Raw genomic sequence first — 20,419 nt, forward strand, 5'->3', positions numbered from 1 at the left:
TCATACAATTCTCCAAACCCTGTTGTCCTTCACTCTTACCTCTCTCAGCCCATCAGGCTCTTCCTTCATCACCATTTCCTCTGGATTCCCGCCAGCCATTCCCTCCTATCTATTCACACTGAGTAAGCACAAACTGAGCCACTTGGATGTGCTCCGTGGACTGGTGCCCCTGTGTGCAGCAGCCTGCTTTGCTCCACACTGTCTCCAAGGCTACTTTGCTGCTTCACAGGCATTTTGCATCCAAAGGGTCACCAGTGCAGCACCACTATCTGGAAATGGGCATGATGGAGGCAGCCTGGTGGGCAGCTGTCAACAAACATCTACCAAGCATTTTCACAGGCCCATAATTTGGCCAGATGGCGGTGCTTTGTCAGTAAAATAGTGAATTTCCACAGTGCTGGCAAATGGCATGCCCAGCTGCAAGGGGTCTCCACTGGCAACTTTTGGCTTGGAACATCTCAACCAGCAATAGCTCGTTTTTCAGCACAGGCAAACCAGTACCCTGGCCTCTGCTCCCTCAATTAGCAGTAACAGTTTTGCCGATAAATTCCTCTCCTCACATCCCCTCCCCCAAATCAGCCTAAGGCAGACACCTGGCACATAACATTTCAACACAAATGTTTAAGTTTGACAAAAGTTATAAGCAACTAAAATTAGGGTTTTAATACTGGAGTGTTGAGTGACCCCAGCAACAGGTGCTGCCAGTACCACCTGTTACTGTGGATGAATACATTTTTGTGCAATGCCTATACATACATTTACACCCACAGACACACACATCTATAAAGCTCCATAGGTAGAGCTTACCTTTTAAGTAAAACAATGCATGAAATCCTCTACTTTGCTTCATTTGAGACAAAAGAAGTCAGACTAATAACATACTGGGAAAAGCAGCAACAATAGCTACATCCAGTAAGGCTGAGTCCTGAGCAGTGTGATGTAACACCACAGTTACATCTAACACTGCTGCAAAGCATTTTCATGAATGGCTGTTAAGCAAATTAAGTGATTTAGATCTCAGCTTCGAAATGTCACTGCTTCTGTACAGCACATTTCAATGTGAAACTGAACTGAAACTGTTTATTTGGCTGTGTCAGACCCACCTAGAGAGCAGCCTTATGGAAAGGAATGAATCAGGCTGTAGGTCTGCAAAAAAGAGTATCTGAAAGAAAGGGAAAACCACCCTGCAATGTTTTTCACTCTACATGCTCCTTGTACTTGATGTCTGCACTAAAGCCAGCCATATACCCTTATCTGGTTAACAGCAGCCCCATTCCTTTGATTCTCCTGGTGATCCCAAGAACATCGCATATGGATCAGCACCTGCTACCACAGCAGTGCACTGGAGAGCAGCCTTTTGCAAGCATCCAGGAGGATGATGAAGAGAGACAAGCTGAACTTTGTGAGCTGGAACAGCAAAGGCATGGATAAGTGATGCAAGGTAAGGAGAAAGCACTGGGAGCTACAGCTGAGACAATAGCCAGCCAAGTTTGTGAGGCCGTACACTTGCTTGAGTGTTTTTGTGTTTCTCTTCTTTGTGTTGCATTCAGCACAACAACGCTGAAACTCCTCAGCTGCACGGTTTTGGGGAGCAACATATCCTCACTGAGAATTATCAGATCTTGATAAAAATTACGAAAGGGAAGGGAAGTCTGTTGTAGATGTACAGACCCTTCACCAGCCAGCACTTACAACTGCAACTGCCTAGAGCTAACAGAAATGGCTGTGGCAGCCATCAACATCTGCTCTCCTGCATCCAGCCACAGGCACCCTCCAGAGGACATTTAAGATGCTGACATGTTGACTGACCTCTTTCAGAGGCAAAAAGACAGTAACGGCAATGGTACAGAGATGCTCATGCTACCCTCACATGGGGGAAAGCACTGGTAGAGCAAAAGAAGTCTTTGCTGAGTGGCAGAACAGGGAGAGAAGAGTCACAAACACCCCAGGACGTGGTGAGAGGCAGCACCAGCTGGGTCAGAATTGGTCCTTGCAGCAACTGGATGAGAGGCAGCTGCTACGGTAAGACAGGAAAAAAGGCAGGAGGGAAAGGGACGGATTTCCTGAGAGAGAAACAAGGAGATTTCTACTTTTCAAAGCAGTAAACACAGTAAAGTAATAAATATGGACTCTTTTAATGGTGCTCTTCTCACATGGGCAGATGTCAGCAAGCATATGTACTGGAGGGTAGGAATCTTTTGGAAAAAACACCCTGACACTAGGGACAGTAGTGTTATCTTTCATACTGAGATTTGTGTAAGATATTAGAATACAATCTTACAATAATATAATAAATTAAACTGTAGAATGAGTTTCCTCCAATAATTATTTTAATGTTTTCTAAGAATTACATCCAGTTACATTTCATTGGTACTGTCACCATATAAAATAATGTGTGAAGACTCAAATCTCTGTTTTCACCAGGAAACAAACATCTTGAATGCTAATTTAGCTCTTGGTGCTTATTTTCTCAATTTATTTACTTCTTAACAGTGAGAACCCTTTAAATACCAAAAAGTAAAAATACATCAATATAAAATGTACAGCCCTCTGAGGAATCAGATCTTTTAAGACCTTGTCTAAAATAATTAGGAGAATGTTAACTCCACTCTGCAGAAGATGCACGACAAAGGTTTGAACAGTTTTCTTACCCAGCTTGTACACTGAAGAAAATAAGTGCCTCTTTCTTCCTATGAATTAAATATTGGTGCTGTGATTCCTCACACATGACTACAAATACAACAGGATCTTAGTTTCTCTCTGAGGACTACAATCAATAGATGTAATTATTAGGGAATATTTAATCTTAAAAGATCTGCATGATTTAATTTTCTTTAGTTTTATTATTTTACTTTGATAGATTCTTACTAATTGGAAAATTAATGACATAGTACAAAACTTGTTTGTAGCAGTTAGAGTCTTACTTTGATATGAAAGAAAAGAAACTTGGAATTTTTATTGTTTTGAACTTGATTAAATGAGAACTTTTTTTCCCTACAGACCTGCCACAACTATGCTGGAATGCTGGTTTAAAGGACAGTGAGTATTTTCAAGGCTCTCTACATATTTTACAGATGCAATCATCTAATTTTCACCACCTACAGCATTTCCAGGATACAATGAGGTAAAGAGGTTCTTTTCATGGACAAAAAGGCATTTTAACTTTTTCAGTTGTATGAATACTGAGTCTGCTTATAAACACACAAGTTCTGTGCTGTTAGCCAAGAAAGTTACTTGACAACTCTAATTAAGAAAATACTGCCAAGAGCAGCTCCATCAGTCTTCATTTGCCCTCAGCAAACCTGGGTATTTTGTCACTTACATTTCTTACAACAGAAGTGTTTCCATCATTTATGGGTTTTTTTCACTAAGATGTAGAACCAACCTGACATCAGTATTAGGATTACTGTTAGGAAAGGGCTGAATTGAACAAGGCTGGACTTGCACACACACAGTAACACCCTTTTACACCTGTAGAGTTAAGGACTGGCTTAGATCTGACAAAAGATGCGTAGATTCAAAGAATGAGCAAAATCACGAATATCAACAACTCTAACAACAATAATCAAAGGACAAAGTAAAAGTAGTTACTACTACTTGCAAGAAAACATGATTTTACATGTCTGCAACATTGCCTTATTTTTGTAATATGGAAATTTAATTTAAATTTTGAATCAATCTTTCTCCACAGCCTGAAATTCAAATGTGAACAGTATAAAATAGGTATCCTTTCCTAGAAGAACAAACTCCTGTCCTCTTTATCAGTAAAGTCACTAAGATGGTTTGGCCTGAATCTCTTTTTAGCTCTATTTCAAACAGACAAAATTACAAAAATAAAAGAAAAAATTGACCTTCCAGCTTTTTAATTTTGGATGGCATTCATTGCTATCTTTGCTGAATATTGACCTTGCAGGTTCAAGGTCACACTGAGGTGCTATAAAACTATTTGTTTTTTTATGAAAAATTAGGATGAGAATAGCATTAAGTATATTCACAATTGAAACAAACTCTCATTCTCCAAAATGATGAGTGAAACAAACCTTTTAAATGCGATGGGTTTTCAGCACAGTCCTAATTTGAGGATCAGGGCATTTTAAAAACCACACCCACTGTATGCAGCTCATGCTGTGGCCTTTACAGCAGAGCCCACCCTGCAGCCTTGCCTGCCATGGGAACGAGGATTTGCATTTTTTCCTTTTAACTGGCTGCCAGCTTTCACGCAAGCTGAACTCTGAGAATCCTGCACCAGAGAGCTGGGTTAGATAAGAGTTGTGTATGTTGATTTCCTTGGGGAGATGATGTTAAAATTTCTGTTTAAATTAGCCTGAAATAGAAGATCTTTGACATTCAATAGCTTGTATTTCATTCTCAGCTCTCTTAGATAATTTTAATGATACTGGACAAGTATGTTATATTAACAAAGTGTGCCTTTTTAACCGACCTTATTTTTGTTTTCATTCTTTAAAGCTCTTCTGTACATTTATAAAGTACTTACTGCTAATGAAACCAATAAAGGACAAAAATTCAAGCTAGTAATTATTTCTTTATGGCCTCCTTTTGAAATATTGGTGATACTGGAGATAATGAAAGATAGCAAAAAAAATTAGGCTTTTTGAGAGCATGACAAACCAAGTGGTCAGATTGCTATGCTAGCTCCTGGCAAACCAATACCTGAATAATAAATGAGCATGCAATTTAAATGAATTAAGAATCTACTTCAGCTAGAAAGCTTTTACTGAACTACTGCATTGCTCCATTGAAAGATAATTGATAAAAGTAATTTAAATCACATGAATTAGTAAATTGAACCACCTGAATTGAATTCAAGTATGCCCAGTGGAAAAGGCAATTTGCAATAATAGAAGCTTCTGCTATGCTTTACAAAACAAGCTTTGCATCTGTCCTTCTTTACTTAAAGCAATTGTTCCTCTGAGGAAACAAGAAATACAGAGCGCTGGGATGAGGCCAGCACTGGCAAATCTCTATTTCAGAAGAGCAGTTGCATCAGAGCAAGTCAATACCAGGAGGTTTCTCAGTGAGTCAGGCAGCCCGGGGTAAAAAGGGTGGGATGCTGATGCACGGAGGAAACATCAAAGGATGACACAGTCTTTTAGGAAACTGAAACAAACAAAAGAATTAAGATAAGCAAGTTTTCAAAACCTCTTAAAGAGATCATGGCACCAAGTCACCAGGAGTTCCAAAATAACCAAAGGCACCGGGGTAAAAGCAGATGCTGTGGTGCCTACTACAGTGCTTGCAAACAGCTCAGTCCTCACTGGAACTGTAGCAGGAGTCTGTGGGAATGGCAGGGAGAGCAGGGGAACATGTTCTCCTTAGATTTTATCCAGGGAAAATGACAAGCTTCCAGATCCACTCTCTTTCTAAGAACGTATCCAAGCTGCAGACAAGGAAAAGATGAGAATGTGTTCAAACTTCCAAGCTTACCACAAGACTTGTACTGCAAGGACATACAGAAAGTCACCTCTCCCAAACAACTGGAGCAGTCTCACAGGCCTGTAAGGGCAGCTCTGCAAAGGGAGCACGTGAAGCAAGCTAAGACTTCATGTGAAACACACAAGCAGCAAGAAGCCAAGCAGAGAGCACAACTGCAGCTGAGCATTTCCCCAGCAGGAGAGGCTGCCAGTCCTCTGGGCAGGCAGAGCTCAGCACTGGGGGGAGCATCTGGAAAAAAAAAAGTGTCATGTGAAATGCAAGTTCTCAAACTCCCAAATAAGCACCTCATGCTTGGTTCCTCTGGCTTCATTTAGATGTCTAAAAATTAGGTGCCTAAATCTGAGTTAGTGATCTCTGTGGTGCTTTGCTGTAACTATGATGGTGTGAGGACATACCCAGAAAAAGATTTATAATTAACTCTGAAATCTGCTGCTCCTATTTCAGATGTGAGGACGAGCTCATATGCCCAAAAGCTTGTCTAATTTTTCCAACTTAGAGCAACTGGTCTAATAAAAGATATTGTCTCTTTCTGCAAACTTCTCCTGACTAATGACCTTAGGCTGCCTTTACAGTCAAGGGAGAGAAACAGAGAAAGGACTATTTATTCCAGGTTGAGACAGGGGTCCAATGCAGGTCTTGTACTTATCAGTTTCCTTTTTATAAAGAAATGCTACAATTACTTCCTCCGACCTGACATTCAGCTTTTATATATGTGAGTTGGCCAAGTGAGTGCTTCTGCATGCAACCAGATAACTCACACTGTGACTGCTTTCTGTATTTGTTACATCTGTAATCTGTTTTTTCCAACCTCCTATCTAGCAGCCTGATGTTAGCAGTGCTAAGGGCATGTATTCTGTTTTAATAAAAACTTAATCAGATGCAAGGACAAAGTTTACTACAGTTTAAGAGATGGAATGGCTGCACAATTGCAGCAATAAAGTCTTATAAAGGACAACTAAGATTATCTGGAAGGAGCTGTACCCATAATACATATTTCTGAGACCAGAAGGGTAGAGAACAATTTCTGCAACTTAGAGAGAACACTATGCAATTCAGACTTTTGGGATTGATGGCATTTCCAGACTGCACAAAACCATAGTCCTTCCCACAAAGAGAAGGCAAGTAGAACCACAATCCCCAAAAATTCCTGTCACAATGTTTAAGACTGTAGTCAGTGTTTTCTAGCAAAGAGAAGAGTATAAGCTAGACTATGCCTTCAAGAAGACTCAATTAAGGAACTTTGATCCAACTCTGAAATAAAGAAGGTTTAATTTGTGAATCATCACTCTCCTTAAGTCATCATCTCCTATTGTTAACAACACCTAGATTTTAAATACTACAGTGTCAGAGCACATTCTAGATTAGGATACTAACGTCAGACGAAGATAAACTATCATGACAGCCTCCTAGCACTAGAGGTCTAGTTCTGTTTCTCTCCTAGGGAGCATTGGAAGTCATGATCCCTGGCCTAAGGGTTCTGCAATCTACTTTATGGCTAGAGAAGATTATGATAGAAGAACAAATAAAGAGAGGTAAGGACAACAACAGTGAAACGACACAGTTAAAAATCTGACTGCATACACAACTTGATCAAACTGCATCTTAATTATAAGCAGAAATTTGGATTCAGAATGAAAATGTGGGCAAATCATCCCAAAATGAAAATGTAGGAATAAAAGGTCAACATCCTAACAAAGCCAGAAACTGATTCTTATCTCACTATCCAAAACTTGATTTAAGCTTATGTGCTCAATATAAAGGCCCCATTACCACACTAGCAACTACTCCTTTTGTTTCATTCAGCCACTTCCTTTACCATACGTATTCTGAAGATCTTCCCTGTCATGACAAACTGTTACTTTTCACATGCATCTTATGAAGTGCAAACCCCCTCCATAAGCAGTCAAAAACTAAGCACAAGAATATTAAAGATTGCTTATTACAAATTGGGTTCTCTCGCTGGAAAACATAACTGAGGTGCCACATGGAGAATTCATCCATTGTGTGAGAATGTACCATTAGGATAAAGCTACCTTACTAACCCTGGAATAAGAAAAAAGAGGACATGTCAGAGAGGACCATCTTTTCCACTTTTTTGCTCTGAAGCAATTTATCCCCTAAGCACAAACAGCAAATCATTTCAAACTATGTCAAATTATATGAAGTAACTGTATGGTTTATTAGTCTTTGATATGTACTGAATACTCCAACACGAAAGAATTACAGATAACAATGCCAGAAATAACCACATGGGTCAACCACTTTGTCCTATTGCTCCCAATGGACTTAGGCTCATGCATTATCTCAGTTTAGGTGCACAAAAATACATGTTCACACATCTGAAAGATGGTATAAATACTAAAATTAGTTTGGAAAATGGCCTCAAGTTGCACAAGGGGAGGTTTAGATTGGAAACATTTTTTTACTGAAAGGGTTGTCAAGCATTGGAACAGGCTGGCCAGGGAAGTTGAGGAGGCACCATACCTGGAGGTACTTAAAAGACATGTGAACGTGTTCTTAGGGACATGGTTTAGTGGTGGACTACATAGGGTTAGGTTAATAGTTGGATTTGATGATTTTAAAAATCCTTTTAACGTGAATAATTCTATGATTCCATGATTTGGCTTCAAAACACAATGGAATCACTAAGGTTGGTAAAGACCTCTAGGATCATTGAGTCTGGCTGTTGATGCAGCACTGCCAGGTTGGCCAGTAAACTGTGTCCCCAAGTGCCACATCCACAAGTCTTCTGGTTGCTTTCAGGGATGGTGATTTTATTGCTTTCCTGGGCAGCCTGTTCCAATGTCTGACCACCCACTGGCTGAAGAATTTTTCCCTAGAACCCAGCCTAAACCTTCCTTGGTGCAATTTGAGGCCTTTTCCTCTTGTCCTGTTACTTTTTACCTGGGAGAAAAGGCCGACTCCCACCAGGCTGCACGCTCCTGTCAGGCAGCTGCAGGGAGTGCTGAGGGCCCCCTGAGCCTCCTTTTCTCCAGGCTGAACACCCCCAGCTCCCTCAGCTGCCCCTCACAGCACTTGTGCTCCAGACCCTTCCCCAGCTCCGCTGCCCTTCCCTGGACACGCTCCAGCCCCTCAATGTCTCTCTGGCACTGAGGGGCCCAGAACTGAGCACAGGATTGGAGCTGTGGCCTCAGCAGTGCTGGGTACAGGGGGACGGTCCCTGCCCTGCTCCTGCTGGCCACACCTGGCTGAGCCAGGCCAGGATGCCATCGGCCTTCTGGGCCACCTGGGCACACCCTGGATCATGTTCAGCTGCTGTTTGCCAGCACCCCCAGGCAGCTTCCCAGACAGCCTCCCCCGAGCCTGCAGCACTGCCCGGGGTTGTTGTGACCCCAGTGCAGAATCTGGCACTTGGCCTTGTTGAATATCATGCAATTGGCCCTGGCCCTGTGATCCAGCCTGTCCAGATCCCTCTGCAGAGCCTTCCTGCCCTCCAGCAAATCAATATTCCCACCCAACTTGGTGTCATCAGCAAACTGACTGAGAGTGCACTTGATCCCCTCAGCCAGATTATCAATAGAGATATTAAACAGGGCTGGCCCAAATACGGATCCCTGGGGAACACCATGTTGTGCCCAGTCCCCAGCTGGATGTAACTCCATTCAGCCCCACTCTCTGGGCTTGGCCATCCAGACAGTTTTTTACCCAGTGAACAGTGTACCCACCCAAGCCATAAGCAGCCAGCTTCTCCAGGAGAATGCTGAGGGAAACAGTGCCAGAGACTTTTCCAAAGTCTAGGTAGACAACACCCATAGCCTTTCCCTCACCCACTGGGCAGGTCAAAAATTGGTGAAATGAATTCACCTCCTTTGTTTGTGAAATAGTTTGCTTCTTAAATTTATTCATCCAAATACAAACTTTAGGATATTGTAGATATTGCTTACTCCTAGTGGAACAGAAAGAAAAAAATATCTAATTATTTACTAATGAAGTAATTTTAAATTTTAAAAGTAAAACTAGAAATATTAAGTGAAAAAGTTTTATTTATTAATGGCATCAGCATGAAAAATGGGCTGGTTACTGTAATTGTCTTCAGGTAAAGGACATTTATTGTGCTTGTGTCCAAGCAGTAAATAGCTGACATATCAGTGCATCTAGGCAATTTAAATTACTGCAGTGGGTAAGCAACTAGGAGCATTGACATTTCACATAAATTGCATGGGTTCTCAAGAGTACTGTAAATATAAATAGTACTTAGGTCCAGTTTATGTAGAAGCTTACTTTTTTTTACTGGTTTTCCTGTTTCACCCTATCACATATCAAAATTATTTATACCATCATTAATACTTCCTCTTTTGTTATGTTTTGTATTTTTTAAAAAGGATTTATTTCTACAACAGCAACATGCAGTAAAAGGTCTTAGAAATATTGCAAAAAATACTCAAAGGGGTGACAGCTGATTAGAAAAGTATAATGGAATTTTCCTAGAAATATCAGTTTGGGAAACTGTCATTCATCATATTATAGCAGTCCCTAGTCAGACCTTTAGAAGAAAAAAAAACAGAGAGAAAGAGGTGGCTGATGTTTTTCTATACTGCTATTGCAAAATCTGGAACTCTCAACAGCAGGATGTCTGATTCTATTGATGCACTATTCTAATGATGGTGGTAATCATAATTCATTCTCCTAGTGCCTTGTGCTTCCATCAAATCTTTAGAAATTGAGGTCTTCAGGGCTGCCTTACATCCCCCACAGAGCAAACATATCCTTTTGAACATCTTATTTTTCTTATTTCCTTCCCACTGGTAACACGCTAGGAAATTTATCTAGGCAGCACCTTTCTGGTGACTGTGAAAGATGGTCTCAGGAGTTTCTGAGAAGCTTGTGGGAAAACCCATGAAGTGGGGTTCCCCCATGTTTAAGGGAAATTCCCTCACTCACAGAATAGCTGAAGTTGGAAGGGAGCTTTGGAGGTTATTGCAGTAACTACAATGTCCTTATCTTCTCACAATGACAAGAGGAAAAAGCTCAAAGCAAGGTCAGCCAGGATCTGTTGCCCAAGACCATGTTCAATTTGGTCTAGCATATGTCTGCAGACATTTGTTTCTAGAAGGGTTATGAACAAAAGACATCCCTCTAATTTAATACAGTCACCTAACCAATCCTTCCAAAACGAAAATATCCATTTATGTGCTTTTGTAACACACACTAACATCAAAAACATGCAAGAGTTGGTAGGTTTCATAGGCAGATTTTGGGTTTTGCCCCCTTGCTTACACTAAGGGCAACAACATTCTCATGCAGTGAAGGCTGTAGCCTGGCTTCCATTCTCACTGACAACCTACAATACAGCATTTTTGCCTTATTAGTTGAGGCATGAGAGTAGTAAGCACTGGATTTAACAGTGAATTGGGGCATTTTACTGAAAGGAAACAATTCTATATTGGTAATTTCATTAATGTGAAATGTGTGTTTAAGCTTAAGGCCCGGGACACTTAGTCTTACTGTCCCAGAGCACAATAAACACCTAAAATTCAAACCCTTATTATGCTTCTCTTCCAGAACAAAAGCCCCATTCATGAAAGTACAATTTACAGTGACTAGCTGTCCGAGGGCATTGCTTCTGAGTTCAGAGAACAATTACTTTGTAAATTATAACCAATACAGATTCTATTTAGGAATGAAAGGATTAAGTGAACACCCACTGGATGGTGTGCAATTACTCTATGGGGTGACTGTGCTAGTTACACCTCCTATTCACCTTTGCAGCAGACTTTTCTTGAAGAAACAACAACTACATTTGTATTAGAGGACAAAAAGGGGATGAAATAATTCTCTTAACTGAAAATTTGGAAAGGCTTTAGTAAATTAATTACTATCTGTGTTGAATGTCAGTAAGAGGAATTTCTAAAAGATATGACAAATATAAGCAAAAAGAAAGCACACAAGGTTGTTTTGGGTTCCACTTGCTACTAGTCAACAGTTTTACACCAAAAACCTTGTCTTTTTGCAATTGATGATATTATCTGTTTGTCCTCCACCTTCCCAATTTCTGCTGACATCATCCATTGAAAGACAAGGGCTCATAAACACTCACCAAAGAAACACATCCATTTTGCAATTAGTTTTATTAAAAGGATGAACTGAATTATTGGATGCCTACTCTAGCAGAACCTAATGCATCCCTTTCTTTTTCAACAGAAGCTGAATAATTGCAACTAATCCCCATTAATGTTAGTGAATCAGCTTAAGGAAGGAGAAGGGAAAAAAAAGAAAATAACAAAACTGCTATTTTAAGGGAAGAGACTTTCGGCATAGGTGCAGTATTGTAGCACTTCAAATGTTTTAGATTCCTGGGGATGACAAGGATGATAATGATAAAGGGAATTGCTATTCAGAGCTGAATTAAGATAATACTGTCATTGCAGAATTTCCAGAAGGAACCTTTTCCTTTATAAGGCTCTGAAGTGCAACCTCACATGAAAATTTTAGGAAGGCCATTTTAGTGCAGATGACATCCCAGTGATGACATTACTTTTTCCAGCTGCCATTGTGGAAAGGTAAGGACATTCTAATAACCATGTTCAGGAATTTTCATACAGAAGACACTGTCTACTGCTTTGAGCATTTACTGATCCTGCACAGACCTACTTCACTATTTCCACAGCTCATCAGGTTCAAGCATTATTGCAATCTCTACTTTTTCTCTCCTTCTTTCTTCTCTTGTTTAATTGGAGTTCCTTTCAGTGGCTGACTTGCTCTCCTTCAGTTGATGGTCCACATCATTCTCACCTTTATCTTTAAATTAGCCTGGAGTTTCTTTCCACTTCTAAGATTAGCTCATTCTGTTATTAGCACACAGAAAATCTCCAAGCAAACCAGTAACAGCCCCTGCTGAGTCTGACTTGTTTATACACCATTAACATCTGCCTCATAGCAATTAACAGATGTTTGGAAAGCTTTCCTACAGCAGGGGCTCCAAGGGTATGTAAATGATAACAGAATGCTCATGGTTTTTAAGCTATGGAAGGTTTAACCTATTTTTGCCACGCAAAAAGCTCAGTGAAGAGATTCTGTTAGGTTTTTTAAGTTTCTCAGAACAGCAGAGTGAAGACAGTTACATAAAACTAATTTTATTGCCTTTATCCAGTAGACATCGTGGTAATGGAAAGAGGAGCAGGATCATGAAAAGTCTAAGAACTCCCCTGAGACTGGAAAGAGCTAAAGTTAAAGAGAAATCATAGAAGAGCTTAAAAACAGGCGTTAATAATATCTTATTACACTGGTCAAAACAGTTTGGTAAATGTGCAACTCAGAAAAAAATTCATACTGCTAATAATATGTTTAAAATGATTGACATGATGTTCATCAGCCTTCTATAGCAGTAGAAACAAAAAGTCTTGTGCATCAACTAGAGTACGTCCTCTACACCAAAGAATGAACTTTGCAGACTGAATAAGAGAAGAAAAGATAAGCCACCACTTGACCCTTTGACTTCAAACTCCTCACACAATAAAGAAGAAATCTTTCAGAAAGAGAAAAAAAATCTAGACAAAGAAGAACACGAGTTTTCTAGAACTGTCTTATTTTCTCAGAAAAAAAAAATGTTTCTCTCCCTGAATTCAAGTAATCTGATGAAGCAAACCTCTGAAACACATTTAGCTTTTCTCTGGTTTTTATTTTACAGTCAGATTTTCTGAAGAATTATGACCATATTAAGCACCAGAGGAAACATTGTAATACGTCAAGACAGAAATAGAACAGAAATATTTATTCAGAACATATAATTAAGAAGGCAACTCCAAATGCAGAGTAAACTTTATATCAAAATTCCCACTACTGTCTCATTTAACTTTCAGCAGCCTTCAGTATACTGGGCTTCTGTTTCCACCACTTCCAATTATCTTTGTGTTGTCTCTTTCCTCTGACAATACTAATTTCTCCTCCAAGAGCAATTTTGGACTGAAAAAAACCCCAATTTTTTCCTTTCCCTGAGCAGAAGTCTACCTTACCTGGGGGCATCAAGCCCTTGACTGTACACGACCTCCTAAGAGGCTGTTCTTTGCCAGATCTCTCTTTTTATGTTTTAACCACTATGCAATGATTATGCCAAAAATTTCCTCACCTAAGGATGCAGAAAATAATTTGCTCTACCCCAGTATCCTTAGCTTGGCAGACACATGGAGGTAGAAATGAGGACCAGAGCACCTTTTGTGCTGGAAGCTGTTCTGCACGTAGTGACTGTGAGTACAGCACAGGCTACACGCATTTCAGCATTTTGCTCAAGTGAGCATTGCTTTGAACCATTTTTCTCCTTAACTAAAGCTGCAGTCTGACATTCAGAAATTTCAGCAACAGCCTTAATTTAAGAAGTTCCTGACTTTCATCCTCAGACCACAGTGATTGATAGCAGATTGTGCCGTGAGCCAGGGAGTGATGCTGGCTTTACACAGATAAATCAGACTCAGAAAAGCATGGAATAAAGATGCTACATGAAGCTGTGGAATAGATGGCCTCACTGAGACAGAAAAGATAAAAATAAACTCAGGTTTGATAATCTAACAAGACTAGGGCTGAGTGGTAGCTTAATTATCCATAATGTATCACAGAGCTCAGGTTCAAAAGAAGAAAATTCACTATTTTAGGAAATGGGAAATGTGAGCATAAGAGCAAGAGGGTTTATACAGACAGTGACTACTTTTAGAGTAGGGATATCAGCAGAGTTTTTAAGCAATAGAGATATTGTGTCACTGTTTTCCAACATAAGCAGTGGTTAAAAATGATGCTAAATTGAGGATGAAAAAAAAATGTATGAGGTCTATATTTTAAGTTTATTTTAAACTGCTGAAATAGGAGCTGACTTACAGAACATTTATGATAAAAAAACCCATATATGATAAATAAACATCTTCCCATTTTGAAACACTTAGCTATGAAATGTTAAAGACAAGTACTAAGTCATGAAGTATTCTACTAATAGAGGATGCAAATCCATAAAAATACATTATGAGATATTAGATGTTAACTTAGGTTAGCAGTGGCAATAAATATGGTTGCTCTTACAATGGTTTGACTAAGCAGATATCCTTTCTCCTCTTTACAGAAATAGTGGACACAAAGAATAGCAACTGTCCTCTTGAAATGAACATTTATTTTAGCTGCAAAGGAGAGAGATTGAAACAACAAATGAATCAAATTTTAAATGGGCTTTTTTGCTTTTTATAATTCTCACAGTTGGTACAAATGAAAAGCAAACAATGGGCAGCTTTCTTCTAGTGAAAGTGTAGAGTAATTTATGTTGCCCAGTGTACTTTTAAAATGACCATACTGGTTTAAAAGACCCTCTCACTTTTTCAGCAGTACACATTGCCTTTACCACCATTCAGATGGCAAAAAATGTTTCTCCTTAGCCAATTCAAGGAAAGCCAGAGAAGTAGATGAAACTTTTGAGCATTAGATTTTATAGTTTTTCCCAAGAAACTGATAGTGAAGCAGAAGGAAGCTCACACATTCTAAGTCACCAACAAATCCACAGAAAAGAAATAAATGCTATTGTCAGGGTGTGTGACACACAAACACAAGTACACCTCTTCCCCAGAAGAAACAAAAATGGAAAAAAAACCCAACATTTGGAGAGGAGCAGAAAAGGAGAAAAGTGCTCTGTGTACTGCAACTGGCAGTTTCCCTAGTGGGATACGTGACTGACTATGAGCTTGCCAACACCAATGCAGCAGCAAAATTTCACTGTCTCAGTAGTTCCAGAAGTATTGGCACAAAGGACATGCATTCAAGACTTGAAAAGAAGGCTGGCGCCTGGGAATACGAGCTGCATCATTCTGAAGACTTCAAACATCAGTCCTGAAAGACAACTGGAATAAACTGAAAAACATCAAAAGGTAGCTGTCTTGGCCATGTCTTCTATTTAAATTCCACGCAAGGAGCCCATTTCAGAATTTTTATTAAGTCAAGTATGATTGCAGCTCTTGGTAAACAAAGTCGCTGGACACTGGCATTTTATGTATACTAATCAGCTGAAAAAAACAGCTAGAAAAACCAAGAATTGCCAGGTAGGATGGATTTGTACCTATCAGCAATGCTGAACTACTTATTGTCTGATAACAAGCAAGGCAGGATTTGTTAGAAAATGTAGTATTTTTTGTTAGCTGCATCTGTAAAATCCTTTCACTTGCAGGCTTTTCCAGGTCTGAGAGGAAAGATATTTAAAAAAAGATGCAGCTAGCAGAATGACCAGGTGCTTGCCAGCAGTATGGATATAGATGATGGCTGAGCTCTCTGAGGGACTGGACAACACTGGATGACTGATTTGATTATTAAGAATTGTCTCTTGTCTGCATTCTCCTCTGCAGTAACAAAGCTGGTGACCCAAGGGAGGCACTGCCATACAAGCAGGTGGCTCTAACAAGAGGAACCTGTGTGTTTTACACATGGAAAAATGTCTTTGAACTCAGTATTTGCTTTTGTTTCACAGCAGATGAGGAAGGCTACTGAGCACAATCAGTGCTATAACCCACTGCAGGTGCAAGGCTGGGGAGTGAAAAACAGCATAACCTGGCCAGTTTCTCACTTAGGGAATCAGTGCCAGTGTTTTCCAAACAGGGAGCAATGGAATTCTCAACAGTGCCCCTGGAGACGCCAGCTGTTTGGCAAGTAAGGACAGCTCCTCTCACCTACCAAAGCAGGCTGCTCACCTTGCCTGCTGCTACTGCCTAGAAGCAAAGTGATTGATACTCTGTGGTTTTACCCTAGGCATTTTTAAAAACTCATAACGTAACATTTTTTATGAGAACAAGCAGGAGAAAAATAGTAGTCTGTATCAAGGTTAGTCAAAAAAGAATAAATCATATGACTAATTCAATAAAAATTCAGTATTGGCTAAGGAAAAGCACAGAACCATCACTACCAAAAGAGTTACAAACAACTGAAAATATGAGGCTAGAATGCATGCTAGATTTTGGCAGGAGTCTGATCTGCACTCCTGGCACCTGCTATCATCCGTCAGTGGTCTGCAGATCCTCATCAGTTCTTAAATAACTGAATGCAAGCCAAGGAATTTTAAAACCAGACTGTACTTCTTAGGTATAAACCAATACCTGTCTGTGTTGAGGACATATGTTGCAAGAAATTAAAATACACTTAAGAGTGAAAAAAATTCATTGAATCTGTTTTCACGCTACATCTGTTAAGACTTAATTGTCAGTTAAGCAGGATGTTTCAGAACTGATTAAGTTCCACTGAATTATTTAAAAAAATACTGAAGGAATCTGTCAAAAAGTATTTGGAACCTGTGGGAGAATGAATCCCAAAGATATTTTCTCTGGTATGTTGACAGTATGTTATAAAAGTAGTTGAAACAGTGTGTGGTGTTCTAAAATAATAAAAAAAAATCTTTAAAGATAGGAAAAATATTCAGAGACCAAGAATGATTGTATGAGCTCTTGAAATGTGCCCATATGTATAAAAAAAGTGACTTCTCTGTTAAGTATTTCAAATATCACATTAGCATGTCACAAAACTGGAATACTTGACTAGAGCAGAAACTGTTGCAAGACTTCTGAAATTCTAAGGCAGATGATGTTTATACAACAAGCAGACTTCTGTTATTAATAACCAGATCTTTCCATTACTTGCACTACAAGTATTCTGTACGAGCACAATATACTTCCATTCGTTTCAGGGAATCTGTTTTCCATTCAGATGCCATTAAATAACCAATAACTTTCACACTTTAAATAACCAAATCCTTCAAGATGTGCATTGAGACCACTTGCCTCTTGCTCACAACTCTGCCGAAGCCTGATCGCTTTTATTATTGCTACTATTTTTGTGCTGAGTTTTATGCTGAGTTTTTATAAATTGCTTTCATTTATTGAGAAGCTGTAATTTATCTTCTCATTGAACTGTTTTTCTGAAAGGTAAATAGCTATTAATGTATTTTCAAATCATCTTGCCCAAGTTTTTACCTAATCAGTAAGCATTGCAGTCAATTGAGGTAAGAACTCTCAATCTGCATCTCTCTTCAGCCAGTCATCAATGCCACAAAGGGAAAAATAGGAATCAATCATAACAGAGACATGAGTTCAATGCAACCTTACTGCTGTCTCACACAGACATACCTGCAAACATAAAAATGTAATTAATACAATGCCAGTATAAATTTAAGGGGCAAAAATATATTTTCCTATTTAACTGTACAAGGAATGTATCTCAGGTACCTTCAACATGGTTGAAGGTAGGAAAACAGAACTGAAGGGAAAAAAAAAAGACATATTTTCCCTCTGCAATGATATGCTAAAACATGTTCCTTTTAAAGTGATTTTGCTCCATGGTTCTCTTTTCTCCTGCTCTCCCATCTGACCATGCACACTTCCTTGCTGCTGCAGCCACAGGGCTACAGTGCTGGAAGCCAGCACTCACCAAACACCTCTGCTCTCAGCACTGCTCCCCTTCAGCTGTTTTCTGGACTCTCAATCAAATACACTTTTCTGAAATATGGGAGCAAACAAATAAGTTGGTACAGATGCCAATGGTTAATACACCAACAAAGAACCCTGGCCAGTAGAGCAGATTTGAATGCTGCAGGAGGGAACACTGCATTTCTCCTCAAGAATCCCATCTTTGATTCTGTTGCGTAGTGCCTTCTGGTGCAACCATCATGAAAGTGGATTAGTGTTTATTTTGAGTTCACAACAAAACATATAGGCATAATAGACACAAATACACATTATCAAGATCATAGGAATTTCTGCCATATTTCTAAACAAATAACTATTTACCATGAAATTAGTTTTTAGATAAACATACAGCCTATGTATATTAGTTATCAGAGTTAACATCTAATTGATGAGGACAAAAGAAAAAGCAAAATACTCCCTTATTTAGTTTAATTAATTACCAACAACTGGCTGAGGCACAAAATTAGATCTAAAACAATTTAGTATTTTATGCACAACACCTATTTTAATATTCTACTTGGGCACTTAAGGGAAAGTGAAAGTAAGTTACTTTGAAGACTTTGACTGGGTGGTGGTAGGATTTCCTAAAGCTTTTTGAGTGATGAGGAATCCACAGTATGGGAGACATTTTCAGCAATCAGTGTTTATCTTTGCTTTTTTGTTCAGTTCCTTAATAGGAAGAGTATTTTCCTTTACTCACAACTCCACTTTAAGCAATGAGTAAACAATGATGAATACGAAGCTTTGGCTAGAAATGGCTGATTTTGTTTCATTTTCTAAAGTTCGAAAGAGATTAATCTAATGACCTTAAACCATCACGTTTTTTCTTTGCATTTATCTTCACTTTAGCTTCCATCTACCACTGGGCAAGGGGTCATCTTTGTCATGTGTACTCAGCTTGCAGAGTTCTTTACTGTGTTTGGGGGACTTGAGCAACAATGACATATCTGTACTAAAAAACCACTAAATGCAGAGATAGAAAACAAATTTTTGTTAACACATTAGAAATTGGAGAAAATTGAATTCAGCTCCCAGCTGTTTCAATGGCTCCCCATGCAACACTTCAATCCCTACTTCCCATATAAAGCTTCTCCATTTATACAAGCTTCAATCTTATTCTTTGACTCTGAACCCCAGATTTTAGATCTGACACTGATGCGTGACTCACATCAGTCTCATTAGCTATCGCCTATGAAATTCAGGTCAAAATGAAGACAGTGAAGTACAGGCATCTGAACCCCTGCCAAAGGCAAAAAACTCAAGACCCAAAAATAAAAAGACTGACTCAGCTCATTCCAAAGTGCTCATCTACTGCCTGGTCCCTCTTGGCCCTCCTAACACCACTGACTGCACCAGCACTGACCTCAACTAAGGACAATGGAGAACTCAATGTTTTAGCTACCACAGCCTTGCACTGTGTCCTTACCTCAGATTCCCTCACAGCCATGACCACGCTGATGCTGTGACAGGAAGACACATCATATCAAGGCTGCAAACACAAAACAACTTTGCACCAACTGTGCCCCCACAGAAAGCTTAACCAATTTGAACAACTTCTCCAAGGGAACTTAGAACACACCTATCCTCACTGGCAGATAGGACTCTGCCATGGAAATACTGCCTCTGGTACCCTGGTACTGTGGAACACAGGAAGATCTCTTTTACTGCAGCTGAATGAATGAAGATGCTACAACACATTAAATCTGGACTGAGCAGAGAAAGAAGGATCAAGATCTTTATTTAGCAAGTGTCAATTGTTATCAGACAAGGTAACCTGAAGGTTTATCTTCTACCTGGAAGAGGAATAATCTTCTCCAGAAAAAAATGAACATAAGCACAGTTCAGATTCAATGCATTGCAACATCTTCATTTCCTGAAGGACTCTTACAGTCCTTTTCGAAGACTAATACATATTTTCTTGTATGTTCTGCAACAGCACATCAACCATGGTATTTCCATGGAGCTCTAACACAGCATTAGTTGTCTAATCTGGAATATGAGCCTAATTATGCACAACTGTCTAAGATAAAAATTTTACATGAAGGGTCTCTTGAAAATGCTCCAGCACTGCAGCGAAAATTCAGTGTAAATCAGTAGAATTTTATCCTTCCCATACCTGTGATGCTAAAAATGCCAGAATTTCTGATGCAACACAGCAAGTTTATATTATTTGTATTAGATATTACTAGACATTGTGAAGTATTTTTACATCACAGTAGGAACAGAAACAGGGAACACATTTTCACTAAACTATCATTGCATCAGGTATGATGATTTACATGAACATCCCACAGATTACCCTGAAGAATTTGGCTGGTTTTGCAATGGTTTGCCACACATCCCTGAGGTAACAATTTTAACACAAGATTACACGGCATATAGCCATGAATCCAAAATCCCCAATGGTGCATTCAGAATGCACTGAACTAACTGGTAGAAAAAAATGCTGCCATATTAGTTTTGCACTGGCACAAATGCTGTGCCACACCACCTCATCTCATTTACTGTTTGTCACTGTTTATAAAGAGGTA

General features: G+C 39.3%; 1 protein-coding gene across 2 annotated transcripts in view; it reads right to left on the reverse strand.

Moving 5' to 3' along the window:
• The window catches only part of MICU2 (mitochondrial calcium uptake 2), a 135,876-nt gene that overhangs the window by 40,254 nt on the left and 75,203 nt on the right, over window positions 1-20,419 (reverse strand). The window lies entirely within an intron of this gene.

This window comes from Ammospiza nelsoni, chromosome 2 (genome assembly GCF_027579445.1).
Source record: "Ammospiza nelsoni isolate bAmmNel1 chromosome 2, bAmmNel1.pri, whole genome shotgun sequence".
Lineage (NCBI taxonomy): Eukaryota > Metazoa > Chordata > Aves > Passeriformes > Passerellidae > Ammospiza > Ammospiza nelsoni.